Source organism: Stylophora pistillata, chromosome 11, assembly GCF_964205215.1.
Source record: "Stylophora pistillata chromosome 11, jaStyPist1.2, whole genome shotgun sequence".
NCBI lineage: Eukaryota > Metazoa > Cnidaria > Anthozoa > Scleractinia > Pocilloporidae > Stylophora > Stylophora pistillata.
In genome coordinates this window covers 18,650,105-18,674,367 of record NC_142529.1, presented here as the reverse complement: position 1 = coordinate 18,674,367, position 24,263 = coordinate 18,650,105, and the positions used below count along the sequence as shown (strand labels likewise).

At 38.4% G+C, this 24,263-nt stretch overlaps 1 protein-coding gene and 2 pseudogenes across 2 annotated transcripts in view; 1 reads left to right on the top strand and 2 right to left on the bottom strand.

The window, feature by feature from the left end:
- The window catches only part of LOC148720435 (uncharacterized), a 59,578-nt gene that overhangs the window by 13,325 nt on the left and 21,990 nt on the right, over positions 1–24,263 (bottom strand). The window lies entirely within an intron of this gene.
- Positions 494–3,781, bottom strand: LOC148720439 (uncharacterized; annotated as a pseudogene).
- LOC148720438 (angiopoietin-related protein 7-like) lies at positions 10,273–16,364 on the top strand (annotated as a pseudogene). The gene is made up of 4 exons (XR_015993325.1): positions 10,273–10,366; positions 13,306–13,481; positions 13,567–13,947; positions 15,876–16,364. The product of XR_015993325.1 is annotated as an angiopoietin-related protein 7-like (transcript).

The window sequence follows — 24,263 nt, the reverse complement described above, 5'->3', positions numbered from 1 at the left end:
TATAAATAAATTAATTGCTGAGGTGACTGTGTAAGCTTTTCAATATACCAAGTCTGACTGGATTTTGATCAACTTTATTAAGTTGACTATTTTTTTGTACTTTTTGCATGTTGGAGAATAGACTTTTTAAACATTCTTACAAAGCGAGGGCCAGACTAGGAAAAAATTAAATCGAAATCGAAGGGCTACAAACCAAGCGCAGCAACGCCTTAGCCAACATCCAATAGGGCTAAAAAACTGCAAAAAAATCTCACTAGATCTGTAAACAAAAATCTTTTGACCAGCACATCAAAATAAAGCATTAGTTCATTCAAATTATTAATAAACGAATTGAAAATTGTGAATAGGATCATATCATCCGAAGTAAAACCTATAAACTGGTTTTGACTAATTTTTAACCTTGGAAACTGGAGCACATAAAACTAAAAACTAAACATAATTAACTTAAACTTTTGGAGACAAATTTCGCAATATCCAGTTTTTATCCTCGATGTCAGTGCTGTTCTGCAAAATGTAGAAGAGGTCTTCGTTCTTGGTCCATATCCAATGGACAGGAACAAAGCAACAAGAAGCAACGAAGAAATCGACTGGCAAAGAAACGCAACAGCCTTACCAGCTGAGACAAAACAGCGAATGCGACCAAAAGGGACACCAACGCTGGAGCAAATGCCAAGAAGCCAACCTCTAGCCATTCCAAACCCTCCATATAGAATGCAGTTGATCCGCTGATGGTAATGCCGAACGAAATCAGGGTTGCCTTGGCCAAATTGATGATAGACATCACAGATAAAGCTGCGAGAGAACAAGTCTCAGCCTTATTTGCCAGAGGACTGCGATAAGGTTTCCTTGAATTGTGGTGAAGTGTTATCAGTAGGCAAGCTGTAGCCATGGAAACCATACGCAGCATCATATCTGCAATGAACACTTTAAACACGAGCAGGATGAACCTTCGGCCAATTAGCACACTCTCCCAATACAGCGTTCCTTCGTCATCACCACTTGGGGGTCGAAAAGGACCATGGAGTATCTCCAAAACATCATGGTTGACGACTAGCACGCTGCTGGTAGACTCTTGTCTTATCCTTTTCAGTATTTTCTTCATAAACCAATAGATAAGAAATGGCAGGGGGATCATGCAGGCTGCTATAAACTCAGCTCCTGTTATGGAAGATTTGTAGAGCTGGTAGGATCCATAGTAAAGGACAATAATGAAGGGGATTACAAATACTGCTATGTAAGCAAGGAGGAGATATTGCCACCATTGCATGTAAGGGACATTGGCATCGATGAACAACCACTTTCCAGATCCGATGGATACACAGTTCATTAGCTCTAAGGCTGTTTCTGCCAGCCTTTCATATCCAAGCAAAAGTACCTCCACGACAACGGCCATATAATGTATAAGGTATGGTTTTCTCTTGCCCGTAAATACATTAACAACAAAATGCACGCCATAAATGACAGCAAGGTCCGCCATTGTCAAAAGGACTGTACCAGAGAGAAGAAGCTCTTTAGTAACTGCGGAGAGTCCTGCTATTGGACAGCCAAGGCTTTCATTGACCGATTGAACATGGAAGTTATAGGAAGAAATTACAAAGTGAAGGAAAGGTACCTTTCCAACAAGTTCATGCATCGAACCAACCATTACAGTCTCAGCCGCTTGCTAGAAATAAAATGTTATTTTTAGATAGCCGCTGTCGGAATGTTCACCATCAGCGATGGGTTCTGAGTTGTCCTCTGCCTGATTTTGCACTGTGTTGATGAACCAAAATATTTGGTTCCTAAGGATAATAAGTATCGGAGGCCTCTTCAAAAGGTAGAGCGCTAGTGCGATTGTTAGCACCATTGTTACGATCCACACAGTGAAGTGGCTGCATTCTGTTGAATTGCGGCATTCGGTCGAGAAAAGAGTTTCAGTGAAACCTTTTGCACATTGTCCACAGAGGGTGCCGTTCCTGTTCCCCTGGCAACTGTTGTAATATTTTGTAGTAGTTGAAGGACAGTAATCTTCCGGACAGGCTAAAAACTCCAGCGACTGAGGATGTCCAGACGTTTGATAACCCCAAAAATTGGGCTTCGCGGCAATATTGTTTTCAATACAGATAGCCCCAAATGGACATGGCAGACAATGAACAAAAGGTGTCACAGCTAATCCTCGCGACATCCCCTTCTTTAGGCCGTAATAACTAGGAGGGCAGGATCGGCAAGAATATTTCAAAACAGTGACGTTCAGTACGCATGAGCGCTTATTTTTTTCCGTGTAAAGAAAATGTGTATTATTTTCCAAAAGAAGATTTTGTCCTTCGCTGCATTTTATTTCACAGTTTTCGTCCATATCAACAAATCCTCCACTAGAGATATCAAGAATTGGGTAAGTGCTCCTATTTGCGATCAGTGAGATCATAGATGTGTTTACAAGCTTTAGTGGACCTGCGCTTTCAGAATAAATGAATGTGCCTGTCTTTGATGTGGTCACGTTGCTTATGGTCACGTCTTGCTTTGTTCGGAAAAATGAGCAATCCAAAAAATCTATTCCACCAGTTCCATACGTACTGTAGACGTGTCCAGCCTGTTGAACGCCAAAATTGTCACGAAAGATACATCTTCGGAATATCGTGAAACCATTACTGATGTAGACAGCACCAACTGCCACTCCAAAGTTTTCTTCAAAGATTGTATCCTCAAACAGCACCCTACTGCTGTAGTTCCATGAAGGATGTACTTCCTGACTACTATTTGAATTCACGCAGCCCAAACGCTGAGGTTTATCTGGACTTAACAAGACAGAAATTGCGCCAGTTACTTTCTGATAAAGGTATCCTGAATCTTTATTGATCCATTGACGTCCATGAGCACTGATGCAATTACGAAAGTGCGAGCGCCTTATTGCCACTTTTTTCTTCCCCTTAAACAGAAGAGAGAAATAACTGGGTGGTCTAAAGTGGAAAATGTTATTTTCAAGTTCTACGACTGCCTTTGAGGACATAATGTTTTTGAGTGGTGGAATATTAAGGTGAATTGCATAGTTCTTCTTACTTTGGTACATTTGTACGGTATCGTTACTACTGATAAAGTGAGTGTTTCTGATGAGTAACTTGACTGATGTAGGATCAAATAAAACGAATATCGCATCATAAATGTTGTCGAGAAAAGAACAGTTTTCAATGATGATATCAATCGGAAATGAGCAGTTTTTCGGAGCTGATGATTCTATGTGCAATCCGATTTTAAAAGAGTTTAACGTGACATTCACCAACTTGATGCGGTATTTGGGACTTATCATTAGGGCTTTCTTTTTTCTTAAATTTCTGACTATCAAGCTGTCCGAAATCATTGCCATGCCGGCATTACCACTCCCGGCTAGTATTTGGAGAAAGGTTCCTTGTCTTGCTATCACAGCAATGTCCTCAAAAATGCATTTCGAAATTGTCACATTAGTCTTACCGTACGTGGTAATCACTCGCAAAGCACCAACCACAGTTGTTCTTGTCTTCCTTTTAAACGTGGACCGCTCTATGTCAATGTTTCCATTTTTAAGCAAGACTTCAACTGCCACACATTTGTGGTTCAACCCATTCCACCGTTCAACAGTTACATTTCTAAAGTTAAGGAATAAATTGTGTGCATCAGATTAGTTACGAATTTTAGTAGTTCCAATGAATATTACGCATCCTATCTTTGCTCTGCAATGAGAAAATGTAACGTTAGCGAGGTCAATTTTCAGGAAATCTTTGGGGGCCTTGGCAAAAAGCGATCCTCCTGTGTATGCTGTATTTTTATAAAAGAATTCCCGCTAAGTTATAACTCGTCCTGTTAGCCGTCAAATGTCTTAGGTAACCTAAATTAACAACTAAAACGATTTACCTTTATTGGGATCATGTTCTGTTCGTTATTAATAAAATTTTTGATATCTCACAGAAATGCATCTATGTAAGTCCATTAACTCTTAGTCACAAGTAAACCTGGTTAGCAACAGAACTGACTTCCGATGCGAAAACACGTCCGGTGTCGTAAAACGTTAGTCATTTATCGATAAAACAATTCTTTACAAAAGCGTTATTCCAAAAAATTACAGCCAAATTATCGCGTTTAGTTCGTTTTATCAACGGCATTCCAACAAATTAGCCGTCTAGTGACCTACAATTTACAATTTAACTGTCAGCTGTCTAAACGGCTTATTTTTATCCGTCAACCTTCAACGTTTTAATCTCGGCAACTGAGACTGAGCATCTATTTTGGTTGCAGTATCTTTTCGTGCGGTCTGCATTAAAGAGTGTGAAAGAAAAATAATTAGGATGATAAATGTAACTTCAAGCTGTTTTTAATTGTCCAATATTAGCTAATTAAACAGCTACTGTTTATCAGTAGTTGCGGTACAAATGAGTAGACAAAATAGAGTAGAGTAGTGTAGTGTGTTGTAGGAAGATCTGTAAGTTAGAACTCAAAAACAGTGAAAAAAAGATAAAAAACGGTACAACTGATATAAAGCATTTACCTACATAGGCATGTAAGAAACATAACAATCGGTACTTGATGATTAATGAGGTGGTTTCCAGAAAGACATTTAATAGACATAACTAACAAGAGGTGTTACGAAAACTAAGACCCTCAAAAACTAAGACCTAAGACCTAAGACCCATCTTAGTTTTCGAGATTACGAAGACTAAGACCTGCTAAAATCAAATCAGTCGAAATATAAAGTCAGATCGTAACCAAAACAGATCTAATCTGTCAAATTATATGCTGTCCGATCCTTTCCATCGTGTTTTAGGTCAAATTTAACAGTAAATTGAGAGGTCTTAGACTAAGACCCCTCTTAGTTTTCGTGATTACGAAAAGTAAGACCCTCACCAAACCATTCTGTAAACTTTCTACCAAGTTGAATTACGAATGTTCAAAGACTATAATCAGTAAAACAACCAAAAGCCGCCATCATACTTGACGATCAGGTATGCGAACGATTCAAATCCTAGTTTCTACCGCGTGCGCATACGTTATTTAGCTCTAACACAGGTAACGCAATCTCGATCGCAGAGACACGAAGGAAAACATCCATCTTCAATGGAAAGCCAATTTTATGATTTAAAGGATAAACAACAATTAAAGACCAATAGGGATAAGGCATATTTTTAATGTACGATTATATGTTAGTGTATGGCTTTCATCCTCTTTATAAAGCCACAATGCTGATAATATATGTCTGCAAATTGTTAAAGGAAGCGGATCGTCTAGCACGCGTATATGTGAAAGTAGTTTTTCGCTGTTTTACGGATTATAGTCTTTGAACATTCGTAATTCGACTTGATAAAAAGTTCACAGAATGGTTTGATGGGAGTCTTAATTTTCGTGATTACCAAAACTAAGATAGGGTCTTAGTTTTAGAGAGTAAGAAAACTAAGACCCCAAAAAATACCGTTTAATTTAGCCTAAAACTTGGCGGAAAGGATCGGACAGGAGATAATTCGAGACCTGTTTGAATTACAATTTCGTAATCTCTAAAACTAAGACGGTCTTAGGTCTTAGGTCTTAGGGTCTTAGTTTTCGTAAAACCCAACTAACAACTCACAGCATAAAAAGAGTGCTGAAAACATTTCATTAAAAGTAGTGGAATAGTAGAAAACTGAACTAAGACTACTGGCACTGAACGTATCTTAATCACGACAACAAAGATTAGACAATTTGGTAATAATGACAATAAAGGTAAATGATAAGAAACTTACTTTGGTCACAAATCGCACAGAAGATAGCAGAAAGTTTATAACCCAAGGGTAGTCAAATGGTAGCCTGTAGCTGATTGATCTTCTGATCGTAGCGGTTGCGGCATAAGTAACTATTACGGTTGTTACGAGTGGTCTTTAAAATGCACGCATGCGTGATTATGCCTAGGGCGTTACCTGAAATGTGCGCACTACATTTTTGAAGAGCTATTTGATTTCCTAAACACGAATTTAACTTTGAGTGAACATGAAACCGCAAATTCCTAACCAATGCTTGCTACAATTGATCACGTTATACTGAAACTAAAGCAACTGATTGCTACTAGAAAATGTCGTAAAGGTAGCGGGGCGTTTCAACTAGCAGCGTGAATGAAATAAATTTGTCAAACAATCGGTGCCCTTGCTCCTACGTCGACACAAGTCTCGCTGAACATCATTGAGTGCATTATTTACCGTGTTTTTTTTAAGCGACATAAAAAGTAATTTAAAAGGGCATGCAAGATTTCTTAGGGTCAACACGAACTGATAACTTAACCGTTATACTTTGTATCGCCAACGCTTATTGCAATAACTTAGTGTATTAGAAGGGATTTTTTTTAATGCATCTCAGTGTCATAGTCATTTACACAACTGGAGAAAGGGAAGCAACCGTTTTTAGGCCAGTGACGTATTTGCAATAACAACTCTGAGACATTAAACAGTTCGAAATATTAAAAAGTACATTTCATCACAAATCTTATTGTTGACATCGAAACCTATCACAAACCCTGTCCCTAAAGCATACGCACTTCTCACGAACTCGCACCTCTTTGAAGAAAGGTCGGCCCTAAAATAGTTATTGCTATCCATTATGAAAATCGTCTTTCGTTGCCGCGGAAGTGGAATGTTGACCGTCCCAACAAAACGTCAGCAGTTTGTTTCGCTAACGCTTACGAATAAAAAGTGAAATTTTAAAATGTATTTAGGACCATATTATGCCCTCTCTTGGGTTCATCTTAAACTGACAAGACTGTTACATCGCTCCTGCCGATTGGAATTACTTACTGAAACAGAAGGGATATACTTCCCTAACAATATTCCTGTTGTTGATGCAACAGACGAAAGGAAATCAAGAATTTGTACACCACTGACGTGATACGCAATGCCTATCCTAAAACTCCTAGAAATAGGAATTAGCTGGACTTTCTATAAACAAGTGTAATTACTTGCAGTCTCCGGTTCCGGTGAATGGAGAATGAACGACATTTTCACCATTAAATCACTATCCAAAATTTGAAGTTGAAGCGTATCACAAATTTAACCTCAGGGTTACACGCAGCTCTCTCGTAGGCCTTTTAGTGCCGACCACTTTTCAGAGGAAAAATTGGAAAATCTGATACTACGAATGAAATTAAGTTAATTAATATCGTGGCGACATTTTTTGAGGAGAAAATTTAATGATGCGCACTGGCCCACTGGGGTAGTCCTTTTAGACTTTGGAATCTGAAGCGTTTCCAAAGAGTCTTTGTTTGAGGTGTTACACCTTCTTTGTCATGAACAAATTCTACAATGCCGCTCTGAACTTTCCAAAATCTGTCCAGCAGTTTTAGTCAATCTTTCCGCGCCAAAATTCAGGGAACTAATTCCAAACTTTTCAATCATTTGAACTAAATTAAGGCCCCAAAAACTTGACCAACTTGTCTGTTCCCAAATTGCTCACCACTCATCACTAGAAAAACTTCAAAACTGTAGTTACCATTACTGAGAATATTTCCCTTTCCGATTCAGAAAAATCCGTTCTCAGTGAGGGCTTAACTTCTGTTCCCATTTCTAAAACAACGGATGAATTCTCAGTTAAACAAGACTTAGAAAAATTCCTTCCCCGCGTTGAATTAAAAGCCTTTTTTCGCAGAAGAAAAGGTTCAGTTTTAAGCAGATTACCAGCTCTGGTTCGTTCTCATAGATCACAACAAGTAAGCAATGTAGGTGTTAAATCACTTTAATGTATCACGATAATATTCAATGCTCAAGCATTCCATTTTAATCTCGTGCTGTTTCGAGGTAGCTGTATCAGCGGTATTTTGTATTACAAGCCTAAAAAATAGGTAGAAGTACACCTAACGCAATTGAATAAAACTGAAAAGGCTTTAATGAGTTATTTCTTGGCAATGCATACCAACTATTTCACAGTACAGTCGGTACAAATGGCTTAAGGAGCGATGCACAACTGAACATATGTCTATAGCTTCTGCTGGAGTTCCAGTGATCTTGCAGCTCAAAAACGTTTGGATTTTTCTCAAACAAACTATCCGCTTCACACAGGAGAATCATCATGTTTTTCATCGCTTATTCCATCGTTTCAAAGAGCAACAGCTCGGTTAAAAAATTATTTTCATCACGCTGAAAACTCTTCCTTGAGGAGGTCTATTTTCAGACGTCGTAAGTTGTTTATCTCCGACAAGTATGAAGACAGGCTTTACATACATAAATATAACTGATAAGACTTAAATTAGTTGTTTCCTAGCGATTATTGCTAATTTTGTGATACATCGAGACCATTACACGATGACGAGTTCACAATTCAATAGACTTTACTAAGGAGAGAAGTTTATCGTTATATTTTATAACATATTTCAGGGTAATTTCCACCATAACCTACACCTACCTTCTATTAAAACTATCTCAATCATCTATGATAAAACTGCGGCGAAAAAGCGTTGATCTCTCTCAAAATGGTTTTTTCGAACATCGAAAATGCCTTTCGCCGTACATTTCTTTTTAGCTGGCTGAAATGTTTGTCCCGCGACCATCCCAGAAATCTTTGCGCAAACGCAAGGATCCGGTTACTGCCAACTCATTCAGTCTTTACATTCTTCGCGTTATCTTAAAGTCCTTAGGAAGCTTTTTTCTTTAATATCCAAATATATGATTCTAGAACATGTTTTAGCAACATTAGTGGTATTTTACCGTTTTCGGAATTTTTTATCAAGCTCTAGCAATGATCCGTAAATAAAATGTCTGGCCGAGTAAAGAGGGGACTGGGCGCCGTTACGTCACAGTGGTAAGTATTTGTTCTTCTCATGCAAGCAAGTGGGTTTTGTAAAATTAGTGATTTCCTTGGCTATTTCAGTGATAGTTTCGTGTCATTATGTCCGATATTTTCTGTTGTTCTAACGAAAGTTTCTTCTCCGATGACTCCGATTTTAATCATATTTCGGAATACGTGGCGATTGAATCCGAAATTGCAACTCAAAGCGGTGAGATGGAGGACAGGAGGGACAACATAGAAGAACCAAATTCAAACGAGCCATTAGCGTATTGAAAAATAGAAAAGGGACAGAATGTTAACAAGTCGTTTGAATAGTCTCGATTCTACGGGAAAGTGGTACGATACATTAATTTTTGCCGACTTTAGTAACCGCAAGTTCAAGCTGGACACCGTCGTCTTCTCAAGCCAGGTTCTTGAATCTTACATCAATATCGCTCTTATTTCTCTTATGTAAGACTTACAAAGTTTTGAAGCAAATAACTTGGAATTTGTTTGATGTAGTCGGACATAAACAAAAACATAAATTTTGTAATCGGCACATCGTCTTAGATCTTTCGAGCGGGAATTTACAAATTGTAATCAGTCTTCTAATTTATTTGGCGAATGTTATTAGGTGTTGTTGTGGCAATTGATGCACCGAGTTCTTGTTAAATTTAAAATTTTCAAAACAGCAAAGAATGCATGGATTCTCTCAAATCCCCGGCTGTACCGGTAGATACGAGAGAGCCGGTCGCTTCAGAAATCCTTTGGCTTGAAATGTACCCTATTTATTTGCCTAAAAGCTGAGCGATTTTTGCACGAAAATAAACTGAGAACTAATCAAATGTTAACAAGACTGGGGATTCGGCTTACGGCAGAGTATTTCTTTAAAAACAAAATTCTTAAGAGAGAATACTGTAAATCGAATGTATATTCGGCTAAAAGCCGCGCGATCATCAGCACACACAAATTACCAGTCTTACGCAAAATTATAGTTACTCAATTACTTTTAATTCAATGGAGCCGTTTTGTTTAGTGATAACTTCAAGAATGAGTGTTAACTCGTCGTCTTTGCTGTCGGCCACAGTGCCATCCCATCGTCCACAGTTGCAGCAACTTCATCCGTGTGAACGCTCTCATCTTCCGTACCGTTGAGCGCCTTCGAAATCTCGCATGTAGTAGATGATTTCTCCATCATCTCCTCTGGAATTTCTTCTCAAGCCCGTTTCACTTTGAATCACTGCCCAATTCCTTCACCTTAAGCAGCACATTTTATCCGCGGATAGCATTCCCGTAAAGAATGAATAGAAGCGAGATTTACAGGGACGGATTTGCATTGTTTTGACAACATCCGCAACTGACCAATCAGAAACGGCCATTCCCACGGCTAAGTAACACAATCTGACAGAAATTAGCTGAGGCTTCGCTTCCCGATATTGCATTTTAGTATATACTAAAAAGGTGGATAGCATTGAAGGCGCGCCCTGATTGGCTATAGTCAAACTTCGAATATCCTTTGCTATTTACCTCCGAGCAACTCGGGAAAAAATGGCGACCCGGTTTACATCCGTGACAAGCGAAGAAATCACTCAAATTAACGACAAAGCACTCCCTGAAAACACAAAGAAAGCGACTAAATTTGGTTTGGCCGTATTTAACGATTATGGTTTAAGTCTTTAACCCGGAGCTTATCGATAAAAGCCAGCGAGAAAAGGTTTTGTTTACAAATGCAAATTAATCTTGCGTAACCTCGAACGTGAAAATGTTGGAATTGTTGTTGGAATGTATGAATTAAAATCACTTTTTGGTGGTGTATATTATCTCACTGTTTTATTATATACTAAAACTGCTATTCACCTAAGTGCCGGTGGTTAGCGGTAAATATTTACCTCGCCGCTTGGCGGCTCCGTAAATATCCACCGCTAACCCCAGACACTAAGGTGAATAGTTATTAAATATCCTGACTACTCTGCTCTGAGAAGGCGAAAACCACTCCAGAAGTGTTTGATCTAATACAGGATACTTCGATTACAGCGAATAATAGCTCATTGCCTTTCGTTCCGTTGACATATTTAGCTCGCCATTCGTTTCAGGACCTTTTTACGATATTTCAACAAAAGTTTTTGTCTCGGCTTATAGACGGGATTGGCTTACAGGCAAATGATTGCAGTACCGAACATAGACGTGAATTCGAAGTCGGTGTCCACTTATGGCTTATTTTTTATAAAAATTCAACAGCATCTGAAAGCTAAAAGTTTACGGTCTCAGCTTATAGCCAGGATCGGCTTATGATAGTTACGGTATCGAACCTATGCGTGAATTTTATGAGTGCACACTGCACTCATAAACTGAATCCACCTCTTTCGCCTTTTCATTGCCTCTGGCCTTTGATCGCCCTCAAAAGGAATCTCGTGGAGCGAAAATATTCTTCTTCGAGTCAGGTACTCGAACTACCCCAAACTACACATCGAAAGGGCATTTTACCTATTTATTTATTTATTTTTTTATTGATTTATTGTATTTCATTGGCTTAAAAGATCGTAAGCAATAGATTCCAAGCCCACTTCGCTTCTTTGATAAACCTGGACTTACTACCATGACGTCACGAATATTTAGATACCAGTACTCTTCTACACGGCCAAAGAGAAACCGGAAGCCCAAATTCTCCACAATCTCGGACTTTTTTCGTCCCTTACTTAGGTTTTCGATACTGGTTTAGATAAATCACAGTCTGCCGGCTTATCAGGCAAAGTCGAACCTTCACGCTCGTGATTACCTATAACTTTGTTTTCTACTGTGTTCTGAACAACTCGATTTTTGAGTCCCAAAATCGGCTTGCTTAATCGTTTGATTGAAAATATTCTATTGTGAGTGAGCTGGCCTGCATTGTAGGCACAATTTTTGGCAGTCAGTGTTTAGTAGTTTCCTGCTGCTTCCACCATCGTGCGGTGGCGGAGTTCAAACATGGCCAGTCGAATAACGTAAAGTCAATTAACTCGCCCGCACAAGACGCCTGCACTGCAGGCTTGAAGTGAGCTATGTCAGCTTGTAGGCTAAAAGTAAGCTATGTCAGTTTGTAATTCGCTTCTATATTGCATTGCGGGGCAAGTCAATGTTGAGTCAGTGGCAGGCTAGATTAACATACATACTTTAGTTAGTTTTTGAAAATGGCTCCCCCAGCAAGTATCATGAGAGTAAAGGGCTTTTTTGTGTTCCTTCGTGCCGAACTTCATAAGATGTAAGAATAAATTAAATGCCATGACTTAGTCCTTTCCAGTCTTTTTCTTTTATCTTAAAGCATACACTGCATTCATGAATGTTGCTACAAAGTACATGATGGCTATGGTCCTGAGATCCTCGTTTCGTAATCTGGAGGGTTTTGGCCAGTTAGATTTAAGGACTAACCTCTGCGATCTTTTTTCTGCCATCACTGACCTTCATTGCCCTTGATTTCCCTTCATTCTCCTTCAAGTTTAATTATTTGCCTTTATCTACCTCTGTCTACGGTCCTATTTCTTCATCCAAAACCATTTCCCTTATTCCAACTTCCACTACCATCGTTTACCTTCACCTTACTTTGTTCTACTTTCATCGACCTTCATCTACTTTCATCTTTCTTCATCTAACATCATGTATCCTCACATCGACTCTTCCTTCATCTACCATCATTTATCTTCTTCTACCTTCACTGGCCTCTATTTCCGTTCGTATATTTTCATCTACTATCGTTTACCTTCATCCACCATCATTGGCCTTTATTGTCCTTTGTTAACCCTTTCAGTTTACCCTCAAATACAATTGCTTACCTTCATCTATCATCACATACCCTCGTTTACCTTCACTTCCTGTGACATATCTTCATCTCACTTAATTCATCTTCTTTTACCTTCGTTTACCTCTATTTTCATTTATCGCCCTTTCTTTGCCTTTATCTGTTTCAGCTACCTTAATCTACCCTCATCTAGTTAATTTTAATTTTCGCTATCTACCTTCATCTACCTTGATTCAGCATGTTTTTCCTTTCCTAACTCTCATATTCCTTCAGCAACCTAGATTTACGATCATTTACCTCCATCCACCTTCATCTACATTCGTGTTTCTTCTTCTACCATAGTCTTGCCTTGATCACTTTCCATTACCACCACTTACCTTTCTCTTCCTTCCTCTACCTTCATCGCCTTTTATCTATTTAAATTTGACTTCGTCCACCTTCATATTCTTTGATCTAATATCATTTACCTTTATCTACCTTCATTTACCGTCGCCTACTTTCATCTACCACCCCCTACCTTCAAAGACCTTCATTTGCCCTCTTCTATCTTCATTCCACCTTTTATCTAGTACGTTCATTGTCCTCTATCCTCTTTCAGTTATCTCCATTTTCATTCACCTGCTATCCTCTACCTAGCTACATCCACCTTCATCTGTCATTATTAACCTTCAAATACCTTAATCTTCTTTTTCCCTCCTCCCAGGACTGCAGATATGCCTTCGCTGAATGTTTATCCGAACTCTCTTACCAGCCCTGGATCAACCTGAGGGAGTAACTTTTCACCGTCTAATTAGATTTCTTTCCTTTAGGTTCTGTTATGCCCTTTCTGGCTCTTTATTTGACTCTTCAAATAAAACCATCGACGCGTGCAGCCCCAATAGATTGCAAAAAGAACACTGCAGTCTGCTTGGAAGAAATATCAAGGAAATCAATCAAGTTCGGTTTGAGTTTAATAGTCTCGTGAAGAACAAAACATCAGCGAGAGGTGAGTAAGATTCTCTATGATCATGCGTACTGATACCTTTATTACCATTTATTCATTTTAACTGTTACTGTTATTTTTTGATCAGTTAAGAACTGTGCTGAGCTGTACAAATCTGGCCGAAGAGTCAGCGGTGTTTACGCAATCGATCCAGATGGTTCAGGTGCCTTTAATGTATATTGTAACCAAACAACAGCCGGTGGGGGGTGGGTAGTGTTTCAGAAAAGATTAGATGGCTCCGTTGATTTTAACCGCACTTGGAATGATTACAAACATGGCTTCGGTAACTTGGTCGGTGAATTTTGGCTTGGCCTGGACAAGATAAACCGCCTGACACGAAATGAGACATATAACAAGCTTCGAGTAGATCTGGGAGTAACTACTGGCAAAACTGTTCACGCTGAGTATGGCTGGTTCGGGATTGGGACTAAGATGGCTAAGTACCGGCTGTACATTGGCAGTGTTACAAGTAATGAAACCGTTCTTTTAACATACATCATACGATTTTTATATATCAGATAGATTTAGCGCCGCGTTTTCGTGAAGCGGCAAACGTCAGCATGCCTTTTCACGTTTCATGCAAAATAGTATGAACCTTGCTGCTTTAGCTTCGCGCAAGCTCACGTACTGGTGGATTTGAAGGCGCCCTTCTGTGACTTACAAAGAATAGTTTTGGTGCCCTTTATCTGGTAGTTAACCTCTACTCTGTGAGAGACGAAGTGAAGAAAATCTTACGTACACGGCAAACGCGAAACAGGTTACTCTCACGTGGAAACTGCAAAGCGCAACTGGCAAACGTGAAAAATAGCGGGAAAAACAAGAGCACGTGGTCACTTTTGCCGTTCACCTTTCACGTAAACTCGGTGCTAAATATCTCTATTACTTCCCTCTCACCATCTAAGAGTCACTTTTCCCCACCCTTACCCCCACATAACCTACAAATAATGACTTTTCCTACGTATTACCGTTAAACTATGATTTGCTCTCAATTCTTTCATGCGCAGTTGAGCCCACGCTCCTCCATGAACTATTTTATCAGTTATGTTACCTGCGAGCTTTTATCAAAATTTTGATTTTTTTCCCAATAACCTCCAATAAAACTTAAATTGTATATGACACAATTTTGTTTCCGCTGATTCTGGTCTTGATAATGTTAGAAAAACGACTGTAAAGTTTTGAGATCTTGAGAATATTTTGGAAGCCTTTTTTTTCGTTCAAAATGCGCGCTACTTTCATGTTGAAATTGTCTCAGAGATCGCGCGGCCAAAATGTCACATGATATACGTCTATGACGTCACTGTGTTTGATAAACGTACTTTCTGAAGAATCCAAAGTCTCACTACTTTCCGAATCGCTAGACATCACCAAATTAAACAGTGCGGGTCGAAAATTAGCGTTAAGCACTCGCACATTCGAAGCCCCGTGCAAGAGAAATTAGGAGGCGCCTGCGCGCGGCAGCAATGTTATCAAACACAGTGACGTCAAAAGCACAATTATCGTCCCCAGTTTCCCGGAAAACTTTTATATAGAAATTGGCGGTAGTTCGGCCGCAAAAAGTTATTCAAATTATTTTTTTTTCCCATTATCGAAACGTTTTTCATTTATTACATATATCAAGAAAGAAAAAATACTTTTAAAAGAAATTGAGTCATATACACTTTGATAAATTGTCATCATTGGAGATTAAAAATATTTTTTGTCATTTGCCTTAAAGAATGGATTTTGCGCCCTCCTTCCAATAAACGTCTCCACTCTAAGTGGCCCCAAAGGCCCTCGAGCTTGTTTTTGTTAATAAGCACCCTTATTTTAATAGGTGCCTCTCCTGAGTGGGCATGCTTATTCCAGTAGGCACTTCGATATCAATAAAGACCTTCATCCTGAGAAAAACCCCAATTCTATTTCAGTAATATCAGTGTAGGAGTACATGTCCATTGAGATCAGCCCAGGTCCATCTTCCTTTAACTTCTCACTCACAGCCTCGCGACAAATCGTGGTCTTTGTCTCAGTTTCTCAGCTATCATGTCGCCATGAGTGCACGGTTCCTTGAATCCAGAGATCCCGTCTTAAAAATTCTGCGATAATTGCTTGTTTACGAATAAACATCAAAGCTTTGTTTCACACTCAGCTATTTCTTCAACAAACAAAAAGTGCCCTTAATCTAACAAGCGCCTTTCCCGGTGCACCGAAAGTAGATAAGTGCCCCGGGCGCTATGTTGATTCAGCACAATATAATACTAAGAGAAATTTGCTTCATCGAAACAGCACGCTGTTTTTGTTGAGTTAAATTTTCTTCTCAGTTTATTTTGTTTCATGATGACAAAAATAAGCTGTTGGCCTCCGAGGTGTTATCTTCATCGTTAACTTTTGAAAACTCCTTTTGTTTTTATTTTGGAATAGATGCGACGGTCTTTGATTCCCTCAGTCTCCACAAGGATTTCGAATTCGGTACCTTAGATAGAGATCCTGCTGATTGCGCTCAAAAAGGAGGTGGAGGCTGGTGGTATGCTAACAGTAGTGCCTGTGCTGTTTGCTGAGATCTCAACGGAATTTATCCGCGTTGCAGAAAGGAGACCGCGCCGGTCGATATCCACTGGGCAAAATTAGTTCCAACCAGTGCCGAAAGCAGCGCAGGCACATCAACTGGAATGAAAATTAGACCAGTGGACTTTTATTAAAATTTCACACGAATAAGTGAACACCCCATAGGTGAAAAGTGATTCTCGCGTGCTCTAATTGGACGCCTTTGAGGTGATAAGTTGTGTAAGATTCGCCTCTACTTTGCTATTACTATGATTGTGATTTGCTGATTAGTGATAACGTGGCCTTCATTTGCTTAAATTTGAATGAATTCCGCCGGGAAACATCGTCGTTAACTACTTCCCTCGCGTCCGCAGATTAAGTGTGGTAATTTACATTTATTTTGATGGTGATCCTATTTCACATACTATCCATTGTTTCGGTGTTTATGAACTTCATGAACCATGATTTAAAAATGTTACAATTCAAAAATTAGTTCGCAAGCTTTTGAAACTAAACCAAAATGTCCTGTATTTCAGTTTTATGATATCTTCTTGGACAGTGATTTACGCCTGTGTTTAAATTAAAGTCTACCATGATGAAATTTACATCTGCCCCTTCGATGCTGTTTTAAAACATTGAGAAGTACTTTCAACAAAAAATATTTTACAATATAATGATAAAAAAATTACGACATATATACTCAACCATAGTATTTTTGCGCTTGCTTAAGTCTTCTTAGATAAAATGTACATCTGCCCAATCGATGCTGTTTTTAAAAATTGAGAAGTAGCTTGCACGACAAGAATAAAATCGTTTACTTTTTTTCAACCTCTTTAAATCCCATAGGTAACGAATTTTTTAATTTGCTGATAAGTAAAAATAATGACATCATAGTCTCAACCATTTTTTATCAAATGTGATTTTAGAGAATCATTACATCAAAGTTAATTCAGAAGGATTTATACCTACAAATGAACATTATAAGCTACTAGCTGGATTTTATGTTTCTTTTTATTATTTGTATATTTGTTACCTTTTCTTACATACTGAAATTTAAAATTATACCCTCTCAGAGCTATCAATATCAATAAAGCAAATTACGATTTTATCACAGAGTGTAATGTAGGTATGTGAGATTTTCAGACTGTTATTTCATATTTATGTAGTTACGTCAATAGCATGCGATACTGTTACCATGGAAACCCACTAGGTCGCAAACCTCCTACACTCAAGTATTTTCATGCCTACACTGGTTTTTTTCTTCGATATTTGCCAGGAAAGCTTCTTGAGCGTCATTTGACAAGCATTTAACACAGAATGTTATCATAACGGTGCATGAACTAATACTCTGCCATGTTTCAAAAACCGTTTCAGTAAATTGACCGAGATACATACTTTATGAAACTAGACTGGGTTAACGACTCCAATAGTACTTTACTTTGCATAACTTATTAACAAGAAAACGGATATATCTTAAACTAGGATAGATATTTGAAACGGAAAACGCCATATCTAATATCTTAGGAAATTGTCCATGAGGCCCTGGATGAAGAGGGATGCAGTTTGATTGGGCTTTTTTTAGCAAGGGAACATGCGTATTTTACCCTTAGTTGTCTGTGCACTGTTCTGACAAGATGAGACTGTCAATTGATCGAAGTGAACAATTATAAAAGTATTCAATTTCTTCCTCAAATTCACGGAGTCGTTTAATTGATATCGAAAGTTTCTTTCGACTCGAACGAAACCATCAATCATTTCGACGTTTTTAAAATAAACTAGAAAATAAAAATCAGTTGACGATAAACTAAGAGAGACCTAGGATGGAATAGGGTGAACACGACTAAAACGAATTTCTAATTGTTAACTTGAAAAGTTTATCTTAATCTTCATCAAACCGTTATTGACATAACTCTTCAAAATAGATGGTGACAGTTCATTCAGCTCCCTTGCAGCGGCGGCTGCGGTCTGTGAAGTAAAGTCCGAGACAGTGAGATATGCTTTCTTATAATTTTCCTTCTCAAGTTTTAATCTCTATAAACACGCACAGAAGCAGTAGTTATGTTTATGAATGCGCAAAATCAGTTTCTTTTCGCCTAACCTCGTTATGTTTTGAGAGCAATTGAGGTAATTAATTTTGGTAATCCTCCATGAACCTTAGCTGTCATGTTAGATTCAACCCAGCGGTATGATCTCCTTAGTGGGTTAAGTTTCTGCCTGAATGAAGTTGTTGAATTTCCGATCCATTATAAAAACGGAATTCAACCACCTTCAATTCGCTTCGAGCCCTTTTAACTCTTTTTAACTCTTTTTAACTCTTTGATTCTCTTATAATACCAATACAGTCACAAGCAGAAATGACACTTGGGGAAACCTGCCAAGCACAACTTCCGCTCAGTGATGTACTCAATATTTCTTCAATTAAGGAATTTTTAATTGCAGTTGATCCAAGACACAATCCTCCAAAATAACACCATAGTAATTTGAATTGCAATCAGTAAGGAGAATTTCTTAAGGGATCTTGAGAGTAAATTAAAAGGTCGGTCATGGGATTCCGGCTATATGTCACGGCTATATGGCTGCATTGAAGAATCTAGTGAGTGTCAGGAGGTGGACTGCAAACAACTTTAATCTTCCGCAATTAATAAAATTAATGTTACAAGTCCTTAAAGTGCAAATATTATCAAGACTTGCATAGGCATGAAGGGCATGGAGAGAATAGAATAAGATAAAGTTATAATTGAATGAAATCAAAGTATAATAAAACAAAACAGAAGATTTACGAGGTGAGTGATGAGTTTTAATCTTTTGCCACAAGCCTTTATCTGTCGTCACCGAAACTTTTTCTCGGCGAAAATTCTTGCTGGTGATTAAATGCACGTGCGCTATGATCAAGATTCCCGTCACTCACTTAGTTTTAAACTTAAGGGCCCAAACAGGTCACTTGCGTTTTCTTAAACGTCAGGCGATTTTTTTTTTTATGTGAAAGAAGATGATCTTCAGTGAGTGACACATGGGAAAAGAGTTCCGAGTGCTCCTCAATAGAAGTCGAGCCTCTAACCGTCTCGGATATTTTATCAATGAGCCATAAATTCGCGGCTTGGCCGTTTAGTCTGGCGTATAGTGATGAACCTTATGCTCACTAATAGGATAAGAAAGTCGACATTTATGGTTTTTCACAATTATGATCTAAATGAAGATTGTATATTTTAATCCTAGTGATTTGTTTTTGTTGTTGTTTTTTGTTTATTCTTGCTATTTTTCCTTCCAACTCCAGAAGTTTTGGAATTTCTCTCGTTGGTGGCTTTAAAGAAAGAGCAGTCAGGTTGTCTGACGGAGTCGAATTTTACACTCTTAGGGGCCTGAAACTTCCTATTATATTCTTTTTTTTCGACCACGGCACGAATCGATTTTTCAACTCGATTAGTCAATCGTTTCATTGAAGAGATCCTCTTAGAGTAAGCAAATTTTAGTTCAAATTCCCTTCTGCCCTTGAAATGGCAAGTCAATGCCTTGTCAATCACAAGATGGACAACGGTAATCAGTTTTTTAAAATAATAACTTCCCTGACAAGTATCGAATATTTTTAGCTGCTTCTAAATACAAGTTGATGGCTATGGCCTTGAAGTCACTGCTCTACTCTTTCGCTTTTGCAACGGGAACGGCGAAGCATAATTAATCCAGTTGATTTGAGGATTTTCTTTCATAATTTTTGCGAAAGAAACGGGCTTCAGGTGCTTTCTTATTATTATTATTAGTATCATTATTATTATCATTACTATTAGTAGTAGTATTATTATTATTATTCCTATTCCTCTTCTTCATCTTCTTCTTTTTTTTCTTCCTCTTCCTCCTTTTCTTCTTCTTCTCCTTTCATAGTTCTTCTTCTTCTTCTTCTTCTTCTTCCTCTTCTTCCTCTTCTTCTTCTTCTTCATCTTCTACTTCTTCTTCTTCTTCCTCCTCTTCCTATTCTTCTTCTTATTATTATTCTCCTCTTCTTCTTGTTCTTGTTCTTCCTCTTCCTCTTCTTCTTCTTCTTCTTCTTCTTCTTCTTCTTCTTCTTCTTCTTCTTTCTCTTCCTCTTGTTCTTCTTCTTTTTCTTTTTCTTCTTCTTCTTCTTCTTCTTCTTCTTCTTCTTCTTCTTCTTCTTTCTCTTCCTCTTGTTCTTCTTCTTCTCCTCTTCTTCTTCTTCTTCCTCTTCTTCTTCTGTCATCTCTCCAAAAGAGTACTTCATATCTCTGTTTCTCAAGTTAATTTGGCGGCGGATTCTTCTCGACAAACTTAAATGTTTAACAATATGTAAAACTGCCGCCTTTTTATGTGAAATGTTTAAATAGTACTAAAACTGCCTCCTTTTTTATGTGAAATGTATACATAGTACTTTTACTGTGCGCAGTGGAGAAATCATCATTTCGATACAGGAGAAGTTCTGACATATCATCAAAATCTATGTAATAGTAATTCAATTCCCCTCGGGTATAAAGATCATTGTTTTTTCATCTGATGTAGTGTTCGTATAACCGAGGTGTAATTTCGATTTACATTAAAAGTCCACTTTGAACATTGAATACCAACATCTACCGGCATTTGTGATTATCTTGTCGAGCATTAAAGACGAGTGAAAGCAAGTGCTGCGAATTTTCTCTTGGTTCTACCAAAGACCAGTTGCCGCCGATCGCCGGTATAAGGAAATGGGTGACAGATTTCTTCCTTTCTGTTAGGCCAAACAAGTGGTCCTGATCGATCATATTACAATATATGAAACATGATTAGTAATCAATTAGTACAATAAGTGAACGCACATGTTTGGATATCCTCTCGAGGAATAGAGCCGTAAATGTTGGTATGTAAATCAGTTTATACTGTTTCTCTTTTTAACATCCTGTTACGTTTTAAGTCCACCGAATCATTTAGTGTTTTGTGATCTATTTTCATTGCTCAGTGCATTTTAACATGGTATCGAAGCTATCGTTCTCTCGCTTATTGTTGAGATGTGTCTGATAAGGGCTCACAGTAAAATCCGGAAGTTGATCGTTATTTCAACGCGTTTCGTCACCGAGTGAGACCATAGGGAGTTTAAGCAAATCACTACGGCTGGCGCTGCTACGGCTATCGTGGTTGACGAGGCTTGGGGAGAGTACGTCGCCGTAGCCCGCCAAAATTCAACTTTAAGCAACGCGAACTACAAACCTAGTACGGCTGAGAAGTTTAAAACCAATAAATTAAGCGTCTTCGCGGTAGTTTTTGCACGTCTAAAAACTCAAAATGACTTTGTTCAAAGGAACGAGGGATTCCAACGTTTGGAAAAAAAAATTGTAAGCGATCCTGTGCACAGTGAATGAGTGAATTAAAATATTTAAGCTTACGTGTTGTAAAATTGCCAGTTTGGAGCTTATAAACACCAAAGCAAAGTTTCTACACGGTCCCTCATAACCCTCGTAATTCCTCGGCTTCAGCTATTTGAATTTCAAGTAGTCTTTGAGGTTTGAAAAGGAAAAGTTAGGCTTTCTACCGACGCATTTCTCCTTGCGTTCGCTGCGTTCTCCATTTGTACACTGCTTCGATCCTTCGACAAACCCGGCTGCAAAAATAAAGGCAGATTCACTCGGTAAGGGACAGCAAGCTTGATAAATATTCCCGATAAGCTATTTTTAAAGATGTTAAATGTATTTCAATAGTTAAAATTGCTCATGAGAATGTGTAAAGCGAAGAAAGAAGCGGGATAAGTTCACGTACCACAGACTACGCCGAAACCTTCCCACTCGCGTAGAAGGATTTCCCGCTACGGCCGGACGGGAAGCACTGACATGTGTAATGAATCGTTTCTGGACAATTTTACTTCCGGTAGCCGTAGCAGAGCTAGCCGTAGTGATTTGCTTAAACTCCCTCATATCTCATGCTTGCAATACCTTTTACTGCTACCCCCATTATCATTGTTTTATTTTAGCAGAGCGTATGAGACTTGACTACTTCTCCTTTTCAACTTTTAGGTTTTCAGCGACTTAAATACATTCATGATTAGTCATCCATTACAAAGCAAGAGTGTTGATGACTTTTATTAAACTGTATCTAATATTTTTAGAATGTTTCAACCATTATTCACTCCACTGCGCCAGAGCATTGAATTCCAGAAAGTAACAAAGGTTGTTTAGTTTGTTCCGAGCTCATTTTACGGTGGTTTCAATCAGTTCGTATCAAATTCTCCTCATTTACTTTGTATTGTTGATTATGCATAAAGTGCATAAAATGTTCAGGGAGCATCATAGTATCGCAAAATTTTGGAAAGCATTGAAAATAGAATACAAAAAATATGCAAAGCTCATAGGTAAGAAGAAACAGCCTTTAAACTCAACAACCTATCGATGAGAAAAAACAGTAACGAATTGCCGCCATAACGGTAATTAACAATTCCTTTATCATGAAATCACTGAATTCGACACACTAAAGTTCACAGAGCCACCAGGTGGACATTCAGGCATTGTTTGATGCTCATCTGATTTAAGGAAATAATGAACGTAACCGTGGAATCACAGTTCATAGACTTAACGTTTTGACACTCCTGTCCGGTGCCTTCATCAAGGGTGATCTAATCGTTGCTCACTAATTAACTTCCCTGTCCTCCGACGTCACGCGTTAGGTAGTAAGCCGCCATTATTACGATTTAAGGGAGCTAGGACGTGTTTGAAAAAAGCGTCCGAGCACTCCATTTCTGTCCACGAACGTAAATATAACTACGCATGGGCAGATTACTATTTGCTTCACAACGTAACAGGAATTTTGAACGAGATCAGTGCAGGCAAGTCACATCCGATCACACAATAACTTCCCAGCCGATAAAATTTGAGAAGAATGCATTTGTAAAAGGAAGCAGTGTGTTGATTTTCAGGGCAGGAACACCGGACAAATTCCTTATAAAAGACAGTGAAAACAAACTCACCATTTACAAAAAAGTTCGACAAGCCCTTTCAAACAATACTGTTCTTCAATGACATCGCAGAAATGATTTTTGGGGTACAAAACAGTATTTTACGAGTCAACGGACACCTGGACGAAACCATAAAATGTCGATAACTTTTATTGTGTTCTCGCCGTGAGTCTGGTAGACAGCGTGAAAAGGCGAAACAAAATGGTATTAAAAGAACAAAATAATACCGTAAACTTAGCTTTGAAACTTAGCTCATCTTTTAGATAGTTGTCATGCTCTATTATATATTTTGCCAAAGCTGAACTGAAGTTGCACACAAAATGAAATCTTCGTTTTTCGAGAAGCTCAGTACTCAAAGGCAGTGAGTCCAGTAAGTTTTGCCTTTCGAAGATCTTATACACTAAGGCTAAAAATGAAATTTTTTGAGCCGGACTGAGGCGGTGATCCGAGGACACCAATTTTCAGATTTATAAAGCTGTGGCTTGAACCGTATAAATCGGTACGTCAACGGCATTTCGGTCGGATCCGCCGAGAGGACGACAAAAGATTCTCATGTCGTTCCATCTTCGGGCAGTCGAGTACATATAGGTAAATCAGGTGTCCTATCCCCACTCGTCATCACTGAGTTTTAGACCAAGTTGCCCAAAATAGTTCTACGTATAAACCTGGGACACAATCCTGCAATTTGTGTAGAATTAAAGCCCCTAAAATTACAAAAACTGGTCTCAACTAGAAGAAGAATAAACTGAGGTATGTTTTCAGTACTAAATGTCCATTTAATGATAATAAATTAAGCTTTTACTTTCCACCTGTGTTGTTGTTTTTTCTGAGCAGCAATTATTTCACTTTCTCGACAGGCATTTGTTTCCCATCACAATTATGGATAAGTTGTAGCATGTTTTCTTTTTTTATTTGTCTCCAAACTGTGAAACTCACATTCTTTTTGTGCAGTCTTTCTTTTGCATTCTTTTTTTTTTGCATTTTTTCTCAATCTTTTGTGTCATCATACATCTCAAGGATCAATCCAGCGAATGTTCTATGAGCAACAATTTCAATCTCCATGCATGTCTGATGAGGGTGGGTGAACAGTCAATTTCTCTCAGGGCAGTCGATATTTGGAATGACCTTTCACCCTCTTTATTTCATGTCCCAAGCAAGTCAAATGTCATCTACCGTCAAAACAAGAAGAATTTAAGCCACCTTCATTTTCCATTAGCCAGTTTAACTAACTTTTCCATCACTGATCATTCTATTCTATTTCTTTTCTTTTGCTTCTTGTTGCCTTTCTTTACAAACCTTCTACCACCTGCAACATAAAATACACTGAGCTAACAGAATACCTC